This window comes from Sminthopsis crassicaudata, chromosome 2 (genome assembly GCF_048593235.1).
Source record: "Sminthopsis crassicaudata isolate SCR6 chromosome 2, ASM4859323v1, whole genome shotgun sequence".
NCBI classification, from domain to species: domain Eukaryota; kingdom Metazoa; phylum Chordata; class Mammalia; order Dasyuromorphia; family Dasyuridae; genus Sminthopsis; species Sminthopsis crassicaudata.
The window spans coordinates 292,431,890-292,447,428 of record NC_133618.1 but is presented as its reverse complement, the minus strand read 5'-3'; the positions used below and the strand labels follow the sequence as shown (position 1 = coordinate 292,447,428).

Here is a 15,539-nt window from a genome sequence, read left to right as displayed (position 1 = left end):
ATATAGTCCTATGTGACTACTGCAATGACTTTCTGGTGGGTCTGCCTGCCACAAATCTTTCTCCACTTTAACCCAATCAGCTACCACCATGATTTTCCTAAAGTTAGTCTAACTAACCATGACATTGTCTTCCTCATCAGTAAACTCTAATTACTCCCTATTCCATGATGAAATACAATGTTCTCTTTAGCATTCAAAATCCTTCATAACCTAGTTCCCTCTTAAATTTCCAGGTTTTTTCACTTTATTTTCTTCCACATACTCTTTGATCCAACTAGCTTCCTGCTGATCTAGCAACAAGATACTCCATTTTTCTTGTTTGTAGGTATTTTTTCTGACTGTTCCCCATGCCTGTAATTTTCTCTTTCCTCAGCTGTACCTACTGACTTCTCTGGTTTTCTTTATGTGTTGTTGTTAAAGAAATTGGGATTAAATGAGTTGCCTAGGATCATACAACTAGGAAGCAGTTTAGGGTGGATTTGAACTCAGGTCTTCTTAACACTATGGCAGGTGCTACATCCTCCACACCATCTAGCTGCCCTTCTCGGCTTCCTTTCAGTTCCAGTGAAAATCTCATCTTTTGCTAAAAGTCTGGCACATAGTGGGGCTTTGATAAATCTTTAAACTTTCATTCTGAGTGTTTAAATTGATGGGATCCTGGGTCACTGAGGTTGGCAGAGAAAGCCTGAAGTACTGATGAGATTACTCCCAGAGGCAATCAGGGAAGGGCACTGATGGGAATCAGCTCAACCTTACATCCCCAGTGGTGGTCTTGGGTAACCCTACCTACTGTATCCAGTCAGTCAATCAAGTTAGGTCAAACCCTTGAAGTTAAATTTCCCCTATATAAATCTCACTCCTCCCCCATGCCTCATGGTGTATTTCTCCTACTTATAGCTAACTTATTCTTTTTTTTTCTTTTTTTTTTTTTTTAGGCTGGGGTTAAGTGACTTGCCCAGGGTCACACAGCTAGGAAGTGTTAAGTGTCTGAGACCAGATTTGAACTCGGGTCCTCCTGAATTCAGGGCTGATGCTCTATCCACTGCGCCACCTAGCTGCCCCCAACTTATTCTTATAGGATGCTAAAATTCTCTATGGATTTAATGATATACTTGCACCTCGTGGCATATTCCCTTTCTGCTGGTTAATTTTGAGTTTCACCAGAGAACTTGTTTTTTCTATTGTTAATTGTTAAAAACCCTTTCCTTGCTAACTATATATTTTCCCAAATCTATTTCATATTTACCATTTCTAGTATTGATTGTATCTCTTCATTTTGTCTCATATATTCTCATAAATAAACCTACCTTTTGCCAAAGAGAAATTCTTCACATGACCAAACCCCTAATATTTGGTGCCAGTCGCTCTCTGTAATCCTGTCACTTGATGCCAAACCTCAATCTCAATATTTAATGTCTCTATCAATCTCATCAAATTGATTTGTCAAGAGTCATAAAGGTAGTCAACATCAAGACCCAAACTTGAACCCAGCACTAAGGATATGGATCCCAGAACTATCACGTGAAAGGAACTATAATGTACAATAAAATAGAAAAAAGGAGATACTGTTGAATACAGCTTTACTATCACCGTGCCTTCTCTTACTGCTCAGATCTTTCCTGTGTACTCTTTGAATTTGGGATTCCTTTGTGAATTCAGGTAAATTTTTTTTTTTCCTGGCAGGGGTTATTAGGAGGGGATTTGCAGGGTAATTGCTCCTTACTTGACAGCAGGATAGAAAAGCAACTCAGAACTCCAGTCTCTCTCAAGCATATAATCAGAATTGCTTGAAGTTCTTGTTAAGTGGTTATTCATGGAACAAAGATTAATTAAGAACCTATTATGCGCTAGGCACTGTGCTAGGAGCTTGAGAGGGATACAAAAGAATTTTTCCAAAGTTTGGGGGGTTGTAATGCTAGGAGCCCCCTGGAGTTGATGTCTTCTCCAAACTCAAGATATTTCTTAAAGCTTAGTCTTTTTTTTTTAATTATAGGGCTTTTGCATGCCCTATTCCTGGTAGATACTAATGGCAGTTTGGAGGGGTCTGCCCCAGTCTCATTTTTCTAGGTCACAGTCTTATGGAGAGATTCCATATATGGACCTGTGTGATTCTACAACCTTTAAAACCTATGGGGGAAGCTACCTACAATGTAAGAAATATCTTAAATTTACGTTTTAAAGTGCAAAAGTGCTATCAGGTCATTCAGAAACCCCTCCCTCCCATCTTTTCCCTTAAAAATGGAACCAAGTTTTTTTTGTTAAAAAAAAAAATACCTATGCATATGTACTGTCAAAGAAAATGTTATAATTATAAAAATTAATTTAAAAATTACAAAAAAAACAAAAAAAATGGAACCAAGTTATTGCTCAGGCTACTTAGATCTAGAAATATTTGTTATTTGAAAGACAAATCTACTATGGAAAATGTTTTGGTACCTATCATCTCAATCAAAGCTTCTTAAACTGTAGGTTGTGTTATGTAACTTCATATGGAGGTTATGAAAAATTTGACAACAGTAAAAGCTATCAAATATTCCACCAAGATTTAATTCTTTATGTAAAAATAAACATATTCATCTCATTAATATGCAAATTTGCTTTCATCTTTAATAAATGGCAAATATATATATATATTTCTTCTTACCCCTATATATGTGTGCATGTATGTTTGTGTATATATATACACATACACACACACATACGGATAGGTTAACCCACCATGGTATTCTATTTGTGGTGTCCTTCTCCTCCGCCCCACCCCAGCCCCATGCTTCATGATGACTTTTTCTTTCTTATAGCTAACTCTTTTAGAGTGCTGAATTCCTTTATGGATTTAGCCCCTCAGTTAAGGGCAAATTCCCACCTTTGTATTATTTTCTTTTTCCTGTTTAATTGTGAGTCCCATTGGGGGACTTGTCTTTTCCATGATTAATTATTAAAAGAATTGGGATTTTTCCCCTCTTTTTTATATCCCAAGCAATTTTCTTTGTTCCCCTCTTTTTTCTACCCCTAAATAGATTTTTTTTCCTATTCCTAAGTAGATTTCCCCCCCAAAAAAGAATTGTTTTAAAATAAATTTCTTTATGTTTTATTGTCAGTGAATGTTTGATTTGTGCACTTATTTTATATACCTATATACTTAAAATTTCTCAGGCAAAAAGACTGCAAGTGGGAAAAATTTAAGAAAGCCTGTCCACACCTCCTGTACCAGAGAATGGGTACATCAATTTACTTCAAAAGAAGGGTCCGAGACTCTGTATGGTATTCCAGTAGTGGTGAAAAAACTTACTCTAAATAGGAGCATGATGGAAGCTTCTCCCAGTTGGGTTGACAAACATGTTTTTAGCATCCTCCTTTTTTAGGTCCTGGGGAGCTCTGGATAGCAAAGGCAAGAAAGGGCAAGAAAGATCCCTACAATGGATAGCAAATAGGTCACTATTCTGCTTCCCCCCAAAAGGGAGAAAATTGTCACTTCCTCCTTGAGGGAAATGAGTGTTTGTCAGCTCCAAGCATTACCGGCCTGGGCATTTGAGAAGACACTGGGCTAGTCCTTATCACTTAGCTGCCCACAGTCTATGAGGTGGTAACCCCCTTTGAGAGGAGGGACTAAATCATCCCTATCTTTGTATCTCCAGGAGGTGCTGGTAAGAACCTGGAATTGAGAGCTAGAAAGGACCTTGGCGATAATTAATTCCTCATCCAGATAGCACAGTGAATAAAGGATTGAACATGGAAATAAGAGCAGAGTTTTTAACCTTCTCCCCCCCCCCCCTTCCCTGCTCTAATAAGTAGCCATGTGACCCTGAAATCACTTAGCGCCTCTCAACTTTAGTTTCCTCATCTGTAGCATGGAGATAATAATAGCAACCTACCTCACGGGCGTTTTGTGAGGATCAAATAAGGTGACATATATAACATTTTTTCAAACCTTAAAAGCTTTATCTAAATGCTACTTATATAAGAAAGCCGAGGCCCTGAGAAGGCAAGTGATTATAGTATAGCATCAGAGGGCAGATTACAATCCAGGTTTGCTGGATTCCTAATCCAGTGCCTTTTCTTCGGTTCCAAGGTCACAAAATTATAAGTAAAAGAGCTGGTATACCAACCCAGGGCTTCTCATTAGGACTCTTTCCATTTGGGTAATTTATGTTTCTCATGGGTAGTTAGGTGGTGGAGTGGAATCAGGAAAATTCTTCATAAATTCAAATCTGACTTCAGACACTTTTAGCTGTATGAGCATGGGCAAGTACCTTCACCCTGTGTGCCTCAGTTTCCCCTTCTGTAAAAATGAGCTGGAGAAGGAAATGGCAAACCCCCCCAGTGTCTTTGCCAAGAAAACCCCAAATGGGGTCACAAAGAATCACACACGACTTAACAACAACAAAATGTTGACTGAATGAACGAATGCCTGAAGAAAAATAATGAAGTCCAGACTCAAGATCAGTTAAGTGACTTAAGTGGGGGATCTTTGACATTCTTCAGAACTTTGGTCATTTATGAAACAGATTGGAGTGTCCCACAGTCAGTCAAGAGTGCTTGCTGTGTGGGGGCAGCTAGAAGGCACTTTGGATAGCGCCCCAGTCCTGGAGTTGGGAGGATCTGAGTTCAAATGTACCCTCAGGCATTAACACTTCCCAGCTGTGAGACCCTGGACAAGTCGCTCAACCCCAGTTGCCACACTTGCTGCAAAAAAAAAAAAAAAAAAAAAAAAAGAGTACTTGATGTGTAGCCATTGAAGAGGAGGCAAAAAAGAAAACAACATCTTTGTCCTTGAGAATCTCTCAGTCTAGTTAGGAAAGTTCAGCATTTCCACGTGAGGTAATAGTAGTTTACATTTCTATGGTGCATTAAGATTATAATAACCCTGATAGGGAAGCACCCTTATATTATGGTCCCTATTTTAAGCATGAGGAAATTGAGGCTTTAAAAATATTTATGACAAGTTCAAGGTCACCTAATTAGTATCATAGTGTTGGGGTCCAGAAGACTCATCTTCCTGAGTTCCAATCCAGCCTGAGATACTTCCTACCTGTGTACTTCCTGCCCTGGACAAATCCTTTATCCTGTTTGCCTCAGTTTTCTCACCTATAAATTGAATAGGAGAAGGAAATAGCAAACCACTCCAGTGTCTCTGCTAAGAAAAACCCAAATGGTGTCAGGAAGAGTTGGGCGAGATTGAAACAATTGGACAGCAAGAAGTTAGCATCAGAGCGGATTGAAATCAGATCTCCTGACACACCACATTGTAAGGCACAGATCAAACTTTGTGACTCAGAAAATAGAAAGCTTGGGTTACAAGCTGGACTCTGACTCTCACTGAGCAATGAATTACTTACCCTCTCCGTCTATCTGTAAGTAACAACACTCTGTTCCTAAGAAATCTCTCCTCAGACTCAAAGAGGGGGAAAATCTTTTAGAAACAAATGTAAGAAATGTCAAGCATGCCTTGCACAACACAAGTTTGTTTTTTGCAATAACATCATCAAGCTTTTGTAACTAAACTCTCCTGTAACATTTAGGGGTGAGACCAGGTGGGGTTTTGAGCCCCCCCACTTCTTAACTCTCCCAAACATCTTGATTTACTATCACCATGGTCCTTTCTGTAAGAGCAAATGTTATTTTGGAAGTAACTTCCACTTGTAATGCTATTTCACTGTTTTTGTGGAATCTAATTAATTGTTTCAAGTGGACCGGGTCTATAACAAAGTACAATTTATATACATTAAGTGTTGAAGGGACTCAGAGAAGAGCAGGTAACAGAACTGGTGGGCTTCATTTCTTTGGGGGTTTTTAGTGTTCATGTTGCCTCTTCTTTTTCTGTCACCTCACATAAATCCCTTAATTTCACCTCTTCTATTAAATTCTCTCTTGAAACAAAGAAAAACATGTAAGCAAAATAAACAAATTTACCAATCCAAAGTACATTGGGTAAGTTTTTAAAGCATACAGATACAGGAATGATCCTAATGATAATTAGTTTAGAGTTGGAAGAGATCTCAGAGGTCATTTCATTCAGCTACTTCATTTGGCCACTTCTGACTGCAAATGCATTTTTCCTTCTACTGTATACTTGGGGCAGCTAGGTGGGGCTGTGGATAGAATTTGGAGCTGGGAGGCAGGAACACTCATCTTCCTGAGTTCAAATCCAGTCTCAGAAACTTATTAGATGTATGACCCAAGGCAAGTCACTTATCCCTGTCTGCCTCAGTCTCCTCATCTGTAAAATGAGCTGGAGAAGGAAGTGGCAAACCACCGCAATGGCTTTGCCAAGAAAAGCCCAAGTGGGGTCATGAAAAAGAACATCATCACCCAGGAACAGGATGGTGTACCACTGCTTTTTCTATTGGGTTACAATGCCTCCCGGTGGCCGCTGGGTAGAGCAGTGGACAAAATGCTGGACCTGGCATCAGGAAGACCCAAGTTCAAATATTACCCCACATCTTTCCTAGCTGGGCAGGTCACTTAAATTTAGGTTCATTTAATATCTTTCATTCTGTTTCTTCATCTGTCAAATAGGCTTCATAATATCTCCCAGAGTTGTTGCAAGGTTTGAATGAAATCATACTTGTAAATTTTAAAGCACTACAATGTCAACTATTATTATTAATAACAATTAATCAATTGATGATGAAAAAAGGGAGTTGGGAGAGGGTCTTAAGAGCCAATCTGAGAAATTTGGGTAGTTGTCTCCCGTGGCAGCTGTGTGCTTCTTGGAATGTATTGGAATTCTGGGAAGACCTGAAAGCCAACTTGCGGTGTCATGTGTCCTCTTGGCCAAAGCCTATCTGGGAATGATCTGAAGATCTTGGGACAGTTCCAGATAAGATCTAGGCCCCAGGAGTGGCCTGAACTCTGACGCTTCAGCGGTAGGGTGAACTAAGGAGAGCCTGCATGGTGATTTTCATTCCTCTCTCTAACTTTCTAAGTCCAGGAAATGGAGTCCTTATTTCTGCATTGTAAAGGCTAATCTCGTATTAATTAAGTTAGTTGCTCTACCTCAATTAAAAGTATGCTCAGTGCTGGTGAGGAAGGGACAATGTTTAAATTTTCCCTTAGGAAGCACAAGGTTCAACCAACACTTCCTGGTGAGACCTACAGCCAAAACATAATTTTTCATAAACTTAAGCTACGGCTAAAATCCAAATTCTGGTTAATGGGAGTAGCAGGGAAGAAAAATCAGTAAGACGATGAGTCAGTGTTCTGTTTGTGTTTATCACAGCAGGACAAGTAGGCATTTTTGGAACACAGTTATAGATCCAGTAGCTACAACTGAAAGAACCTAGACGAAAATGGGGAATTAAGGCCAGCTGTAGGAGCAGATTTGCTTGGAGATCAAGACAAGATCAGAAATTAGGCAAGAAATCAGAAGCTAAAAATCATTAAAGAATAATACTGATAATAACAAAAGCAATGATGATTGGCACTCATATAGCACTTTTTGGTTTACAAAACACTTAAGAAATATGATCTCATTTTGTCCCCATTATAACCTGAGAGGCAGGTAGAATTGTTATTCACATTTTACAGATGAGGAAAATGAGGCAGACAGAAGTTAAGTGACTGATTTGCCCAAGGCCATAAAGCTGGTAAGCATAAGAAATGTCTGAGGCTGCATTTAAGCTCAGTTCTTCCTGAATCTAGCTCCAGAGTTCTAAATACTGCATGGACCAAGCTAAGCAAAGTGCGAAGGGCTGAGCCATGGAACAGGCAACTGAGACTGTATCTAGGAAGCATTAGTACCAAGAAGCCGATTTAGGGCTTGCAGGTGGGGTTAGATAAAGCATTGGGAAGAGGTATTAAAAATCCTGGCTCCAGAATTTACTGGTTTATTCACCTCGGTGAACCTCAGTACCTTAGTTTCCTTATCTGTGAAATGGGACTAATAATATTTTCATGACCTCCCTCACAGTGTTATATAAATTTGAATTGCCTTTATTATTGGAGATAGTAGGAGGTTGTGAGGAGGCAGCTAAATGGTTCAGTGGATAGAATTCTGGGTCTGGAATCAAGAGAACTGGAATTTAAATCTGGCCTCAGACAAAATGAGACCAAAAATTTGTTATAGCAGAAAAATGTATTATCTTTCCTATATATGCAAATTCTGGGGCGTGGGGGTTTTATTTGTATGTAGAGTTAGAGTTGCCTATAGCCCCTCCCTTTCCCATTCTTCTGACCCCCAGTGTGTTTAAAACAAATGAGAAGGAAAGGCATTGTGGTGTACATTCTCTGCAGAGGATTACATGGATATCTTAGAATCTCTGCACACATCAGTGTCTTAGGTCCTCAGGCCAGGTCAAAAATAAAGCAGATCTTCTATCTTTTTAATTTTAGGATTAAGAACAAAACACATTGGAAAAGAATTGGAAAGGTAAGTAAGAACCATACTCAACTACAATAACAGCTGTAAAAGGAGAAAGGGAACTAAGGAAAAGTGATATCTCCCCACTCCTTTTCTTTTATGTTCTGTTTTTAGCCTGTGTTTTTCAGAGTAGGTACCATGGTGATAGGTGCCATAGAAATAGATAGCACAGTTTAACTGCAAAAACTGAGCTGATGTGGCGTTCCCATGGAGATGCGTTGACAGGGGGTTGGAAGAGGCTCAGGGACATTGCCTTTTCTCCCTGACAGTAAAGTATGTCAGGAAGCTCCGTGAATGGCTGACTTGGGAACTTGGACCTGTAAGGAAATTGCATATTGAGAAGCAGTATGCTATTGAGGTCAAGATGTTGGGCTTGGATTCTATTCCTACCAATAACACTCACTATCTCTTTGTGACTCTGGGCAAGCAGTTAACTTTGAGCCTCAGTTTCCTTCCTCATCTACAAAATGGTGATAATAAGACTTATACTATTCACTTGTAGAGTTGGTATTGATGAGGTTTAGGTTTTGGGGTTTCCGGGAACCAAAATATGATGAGGTCTAGATTTAGGGTTGTCAGGGAGATGAGATTAGGGTTCCTGGTGGTCAGGGAATTAAATGATGAGGTCTGGATCTCTGGAGAGGACAGGACACATGTGCAGTTATGTCCTGAAATCATGTATCTGTGATAACAGATAAGATAGCACTGGTTAATTCGGATTTCAAACAAGGTAATCTACGGGCTGTAGTGGGAAGAAGCATTGATCAATGATTCTGTGAGAGGAAGTCTGCTTGGCCTAGAGCCTCCATTATTCCAAGTTCTTGCAGTTTTCCAATTTTCCCACACAACAGAATTGCTCAATAATGCAGATGAGGACAGGGTGTTTTATAGGAAGGAGGTCAAGGGCTTGCTCTGGAGTGTCTGTTTTTTGTTTTTTTTTCTATCTCTGATGTTACAGATGGATAATGCATCCTAGGCAATATAAGTTCCTAGCATAGAGGATTCTAGGTATCAATGAGGCTAGGTCCTATAGGTATCCTTCCAAAAGAGAGATTTTTGAGCAACCACAAAGACTTAAGATAAAAATCTGATCTAATATACAGAAGAAAGAAGTGTTGTTACTTCAGTCTCCCATTATAGTTCAGTGGTATTCAGTTCTCCTGATTCATTGGGAGTAGTTTGCAATTTTCTTCTCCAGCTCATTTTACAGATGAGGAAATGGAGGCAAACAGAATTTTGTGACACAGCTAGTAAATATCTAAGGCTAGATTTGCAATCAGGTCTTCCTGACTCTAGGGCTGGCATTCTGTCCATCATGAAACTTCATTACCCTTAGTCTTTCAACATTGTATTTTTAAATAGTATTTCATTTTTCCAAATATATATAAATATAGCTTTCAACATTAATTTTTGTAAAACTTTGTGTTCTAAATTTTTCTCCCTTTCTCCCTTACTTCTCCCCTCTCCTCAAGACAGCAAGCAGTCCGATATAGGTTACATATCCCCCTTTTATTAATTGCTTTTTTCTGGTTATACATGTATATTAACTTTTTAAATACACTTTTTATGAGGCATGTTGGAAGAGAAAAAATCAGAACAAAAGGGAAAAAACACAAGAAAACAAACAAACAAAAAGGTGAAAATAGTATGTTTCCAACCACATTCAGTCTCCATAATTCTTTTTCTGGATGTAATTAGTATTTTCTAACCCAAGTCTATTGAAATTGCCTTGAATCACCACATTTCAATATTAGTTTTAAACCATTTCAATTGTAATGTATATGTACATTCACATATATTTCCTCTTGTCTTTTTTCATTTGCTTTGTCAGATTATGGTTTCTTAAAGGCAGCAATTCAATTTCTGGTATAATTTCCTATGGTAACAAAAATTCAGTTCTCTGGGTGCAATTCAGGCCATGTCAGCATCATCTAAACACAGTCTAGGGGTATTAAGTAAGAATTATTCAATGGCCGAGCTAGAAGGGACCTTTGAGCTCCTCTGGGCTTCTCTTTCATTTTATAGATGAGGAAGCTGAAATCTAGAAGTGTCTTGTTCTAAGTCACCCAGTGAGTTAATGACAGATCTAGAACCACATCTCCTTACTTCTTTTAGCGCTCTTATTCTTTGTACTAGTGGCAAGTTATTGTTAAGTCATTTCAGTCATGTCCAACTTTCTCTAATCCCATGTGGATTTCTTGGCAAAGATACTGAAGTAGTTTGCCATTTCCTTCTCCAACACATTTTACAATGTCTCCAACATATTAGGAAACTGAGGCAAACAGGGTGAAGGCACTTCCCCAGAGTCACTCAGCTAGGAAGTGTCTGAAGCTGGATTTGAATTCAGATCTTCCTGACTCTAAGCCTGGTGCTTTATTCACTGAGTCACCAGATGTCCATACTGGCAAAAGGGAATGAGCATCCTCATGTCTAGTGTCTTTTGTAATACATGTATATTTGCCAGTCAACTTTCCCCAACTGTCTCTGACCTTAAGACAGGGTTTTAAGTTACTTCCTAAATGTGCTGTCACATCAGATGCCCTAATAGGATCCCTATAGTTAATTGGGGAACCTGTCTAATTCCTGTGAAGTGCATAGAAAAGACAACTGAGTGCTTCTATCTTGACATCACACATAAAATTTTTTTGGAGGGAAACTAAAAAGCATCCCTCTATCCCACCATTAGTCTGACTCTTCCCTTGAGACAAATAAAAACAATTGATCTAGGAATCATTGGGAATGCTGAAGTTCTGGTATGAAAGCTAGGAGGAGGAGATTTTGAAGAAAAAAGTGATGAATTAATTCAGTTTTGAACATGTTGAATGTGAGGTGTTTGGTGGTGATATCTACATGGAGCTCTCCAAAAAACAGTTGGAAATGTGAATGTGGGGTGCAGGCAAGAGTTTGGGGGCAGAGATTCAGGTTTGGGAAAATTAAAGAGGGATGACTTTTATATTTCTATTCATTGTTATTTCTCATCTCTATGCTTTTATCTTCTGCAATTATTTTTCTCCCTTTCTGACAGCCTGTCATTTTCTTTAAGACTTAGATTATAATTTCATCAGGAAATTTCCCCTGCTCATTCCTTTACTATTTTGATACCAAATAACACCTTAGAAACTATGTTTTCCTCCATAATTATAGTTAATGTATTTTATATGTAAAATTAATTTTTATTTTTCTAACTAGATTATGGACTTCTCAAGGTCAGGAATCCCCTTTATTTTGACTCACTCCAAATACTTAGTACAATGCTCTGAAATAGATTCTCCTAGTGCTTGTCTTCTAAATAGGTTGCCAGTGTTTTTCATCACCCTCATCTTGTCATTTCATTTCCTTTTTGAGTCCAGACCCTCCCTACATGCAAAACGCTCACAAGGAAGAAAGGAATCAATGCCTATCACTGAATTAAGTTATTTATAAATATCACAATAATCTTGAGATTTAATTGCTATTATTATCTCCATTCCAGAGTTGAGGAAACTGAGGCAGTTAGAATTTAAATGATTAACCGAGGGCCATATGGCTAGTATTTGAGGCCCCATTTGGCTGAGTTTTCTATCCACTGGCTACTTAGCTACTTCTAAGCAACAAAAAAAATACATTAATTCAAATTACAAAGAGTATGAAAGCTACTTTAAAAGCCAGGAAAAACAACAAAGCAATGAAACCCAAAATGTGGGTTCTTTTTCATCAAACAGATGAACCTTTTTACTTTTATTAAAATCAATTTGAGTAATTTAAGGTGGAAGGTGATTCACTCACAGAGAGACTGTATTAATCATATAATTAAGAATATGTCCCAAGTATTAATTATAACACTTAGATAAGTTCCAAGCGGGGGAAATGCTAATGGCCAGCTGTCTATTTATGAAGGATTCAGCCATTCTTGGTATTATTAGTTTAGAGGATATGTAGATGCTTGCTCTGTTAAATAATAATTTAGGTGGAGATAAGAGAGTGGTGACATAAATGGGACAAGAGGGTCAGTCATAGAAATATACAAAAGGGCAAGATGAATATTCCTGGGTAGTCATTAGTCTATTTATTATTCTCCTTTGTCCCTCAGTTTTTGTTCAGTTGTTTTAGTCATGTACAACTCTTTATGACCCCATTTGTGGTTTTCTTGGCAAAGACACTGAAGTGGTTTGCCATTTTCTTCTCCAGTTTTTTACAGATGAGAAAACTGAAGGAAACAGGGTTAAGGATTTGTCCAGGGTCACACAGTTAGTTAGTGTCTGAGGCTGGGTTTGACTTGAGGACTTCTTGACTTCAGACTCTCTATCCATTGTGCTCCCCCCAAATTCTCCCCCCCCAATAAGCATCTTAAGTAGAAAAGAGTGGTTTAGTGGAGTAAGGAGATCTGCCTTTGAATCACAGAGTTATGTATGATTCAAGCAAATGTAGCTAATTAAAAACATCTTTTCCTTGAATAATCCCTCTTGTTTTTTTCTCTCCTTGAAAAGTCACCATGTTGCCAGCAGAACTTTTTCAAACCTGTTATCTTTTCCTGAGCAGGAAAAATAGCTTTTGCATTAAGATATACTTTTCAGGAAATGGAAGTTTTGTTGAAAGATGGGAGAATTTTAAAATTTCAGTTCCAAGAAATTTTCTGACCCATCAACTTCAATTCTGTCTGACTTTCTATGACCCCATTTGGGGTTTTCTTTTTCTTTTTTTTTTTTATTAAAGTTTTTTATTTTCAAAACATAGGCATGGATAATTTTTCAACACGGACCCTTGATAAACCTTGTGTTCCAAGTTTTCCCCTTCTTCCCCCTACCCCCTCCCCAGATGGTAAGTAATCCAATACATGTTATGCCTATTAAAATATATGTTAAATCCAACATATACATATTTATACAATTATCTTGCTGCACAAGAAAAATCAGATCAAAAAGAAAAAAAAAAGATAGAAAACAAAATGCAAGAAAATAACAACAGAGCTAAACTAAACAACACTAAAGCTATGTTGTGTTCCACACTCAGTTCCCACAGTTCTCTCCCTGGGTATAGTTGATTCTCTTCATCTTTGGGCAATTGGAACTGGTTTGAATCATCTCATTGTGGAAGAGAATCATATCCATCAGAATTAATTGTCGTATAGTCTTATTGCTGTATATAATGATCTCCTGGTCCTGCTCATTTCACTCAGAATCAGTTCATGTAAGTCTTTCCAGGCCTCTCTGAAATCATCCTGCTGGTCATTTCTTACAGAACAATAATATTCCATAACATTCATATACCATAACTTATTCAGCCATTCTCCAATTGGAGATAGTCATCCACTGTTTCCAGTTTCTGGCCACTACAAAAAGAGCTGCCACAAACATTTTGGCGCATACAGGTCCCTTTCCGCTCTTTAGTATTTTTTTGGGATATAAGCCCAGTAGTAGCACTGCTGGGTCAAAGGGTATGCACAGTTTGATAACTTTTTGAGCGTAATTCCAAATTACTGTCCAGAATTGCTGGATGTATTCAAAACTCCACCAACAATGCATCAGTGTCCCAGGTTCCCTACATCCCCTCCAACATGCTGCATTATCTTTCCCTGTCATTCTAGCCCATCTGACAGGTATGTAGTGGTACCTCAGAGTTGTCTTAGTTTATATTTCTCTGACTAATAATGACTTAGAGAACCTTCTCTGTGATCACACAGCTAGAAAATGTCGGAGGCCAGATTTGTACTTGGACCTCCTAGTTCCAGGGCCAGCGCTCTCGCCACTGTGCCAGCTAGCTGAGATCCAGGGAGACAAATAAACCCATATCCTTCTTCCCTCATGGTGGGGGGGGTATCATGTGAATAACTCCCTTAATGCAGAGTGCTGATCTGTGCCCTGCTCAGACAGTTTAAGGTGACAGAAAGGGCTCTCACAATGCGGGCTGCCAGACAGTTCAATTTAATTCAGTTCCTTTTTGCAGACATTTATTACCAGTCCAGAAGAACAGCAGCAAAACACCATCATCATCAAATCTCTCCTTGGGAAGCAAGTTGTGGGCCGTTCTGTTTCCAGACTGAATCCAAATCCAGCACTTTATGGGGAGAGTGCCCTATTGAGGTCATCACCCTGAGTAACCTGGGGGGAGAAGTTAGGCTCCTAGCCAGCTGATGAGCCCGTTCTGTGCCTGCCCTGTTCTCCAGGAGGGGCCCGGGCAGCTGCTTTGTGCTCCCTCGATCAGAGACCTGAAGCTGGGGTCAGAGCAGAGGAGGGATGGGGAGGTGTTGTTGGCTGTGCTACTGACGTCTAACCCACCTAGCCTTCACAGGCGGTTATATTTACACCAACGCGCTAACTCCTTGCCAACCAGCCCGTGTTAAAATCAAAAGTCAAAAGATGACAAGGAGAGGGGATTTTCTTTTTTTAAGTTTCTTTCTCTACCTAATGCTGCTTAGTTACTCTAATCTGGAAGGAGGAGGGGTACAATGGGGGGGGAAGAGGAGGCGGGGGGAAACACAAACATACACACGATGTACATTCAGAAATGCTACTGTTTTCTCTGTGTTTCTCTAGCATTAAAATTCATGAATCCCACACTAAAGCAGCTTCTGTATAACTTCACTTCTCTTAATCATTTTGCAGTGAACATAGAATGATTTGCATAGCAGCTCCATTCCTGCGTGATGCCATGCTGGGGCCCAGCAGGTACTACGCGTTCTGAAAGGCGTAGTCAGGCAATTAATAGCATTTGGGGGGCTTAAGTCTCCTGTGTCGGAGCTTAGGGTGGATGCATAAGACCATTTGCTGCTCTCAAGGGGCTTCTTCTGCAGCCTGACAAGACAAATATAAGCGCAGCATATGGTAATTGTCAGGTGAATGGTACAGAAGGAAGCTGTGTTTTAGATTTTGATTCCAATTAATTTTTCTACTAATTAACTTTACTTCATTCTAATGAATAGAGCAGAGATAAATGAAAGTTACAAAAGATCATGAGAACCACAACTCTATGAGTTCTCAATTAATTAAGCACCTATTCCGTGCTAACCGATCAGTGAAGAGCTTGGAACAAAAATAAAAAATGAAGGTTCCTGTTCTCAGGAACCTGAGAGGCAAGTCTTCCAACCTCTCTGTGCCTCCATTTCCTCAGCTGTAAAACGAACAGATGAAAATGCATTTATTAAGCATTGTGTGCCAAGCACTACATTAAGTGTTAGAAAAACAAATAGAAAAAATAAGAATGT

The 15,539-nt window shown here is 39.0% G+C and overlaps 1 protein-coding gene across 2 annotated transcripts in view; it reads left to right on the top strand.

The window, feature by feature from the left end:
* Window positions 1-15,539, top strand: part of DGLUCY (D-glutamate cyclase) — a 126,515-nt gene that overhangs the window by 6,663 nt on the left and 104,313 nt on the right. Inside the window, exon 2 of one of the 2 annotated variants that reach the window (XM_074289724.1) lies at window positions 8,332-8,368. The exons of the other annotated variant lie outside the window; for it this stretch is intronic. The gene's annotated coding sequence lies outside the window, so the exon portion shown is untranslated. The remainder of the gene's footprint in view (window positions 1-8,331; window positions 8,369-15,539) is intronic. 2 annotated transcript variants of the gene reach the window in all.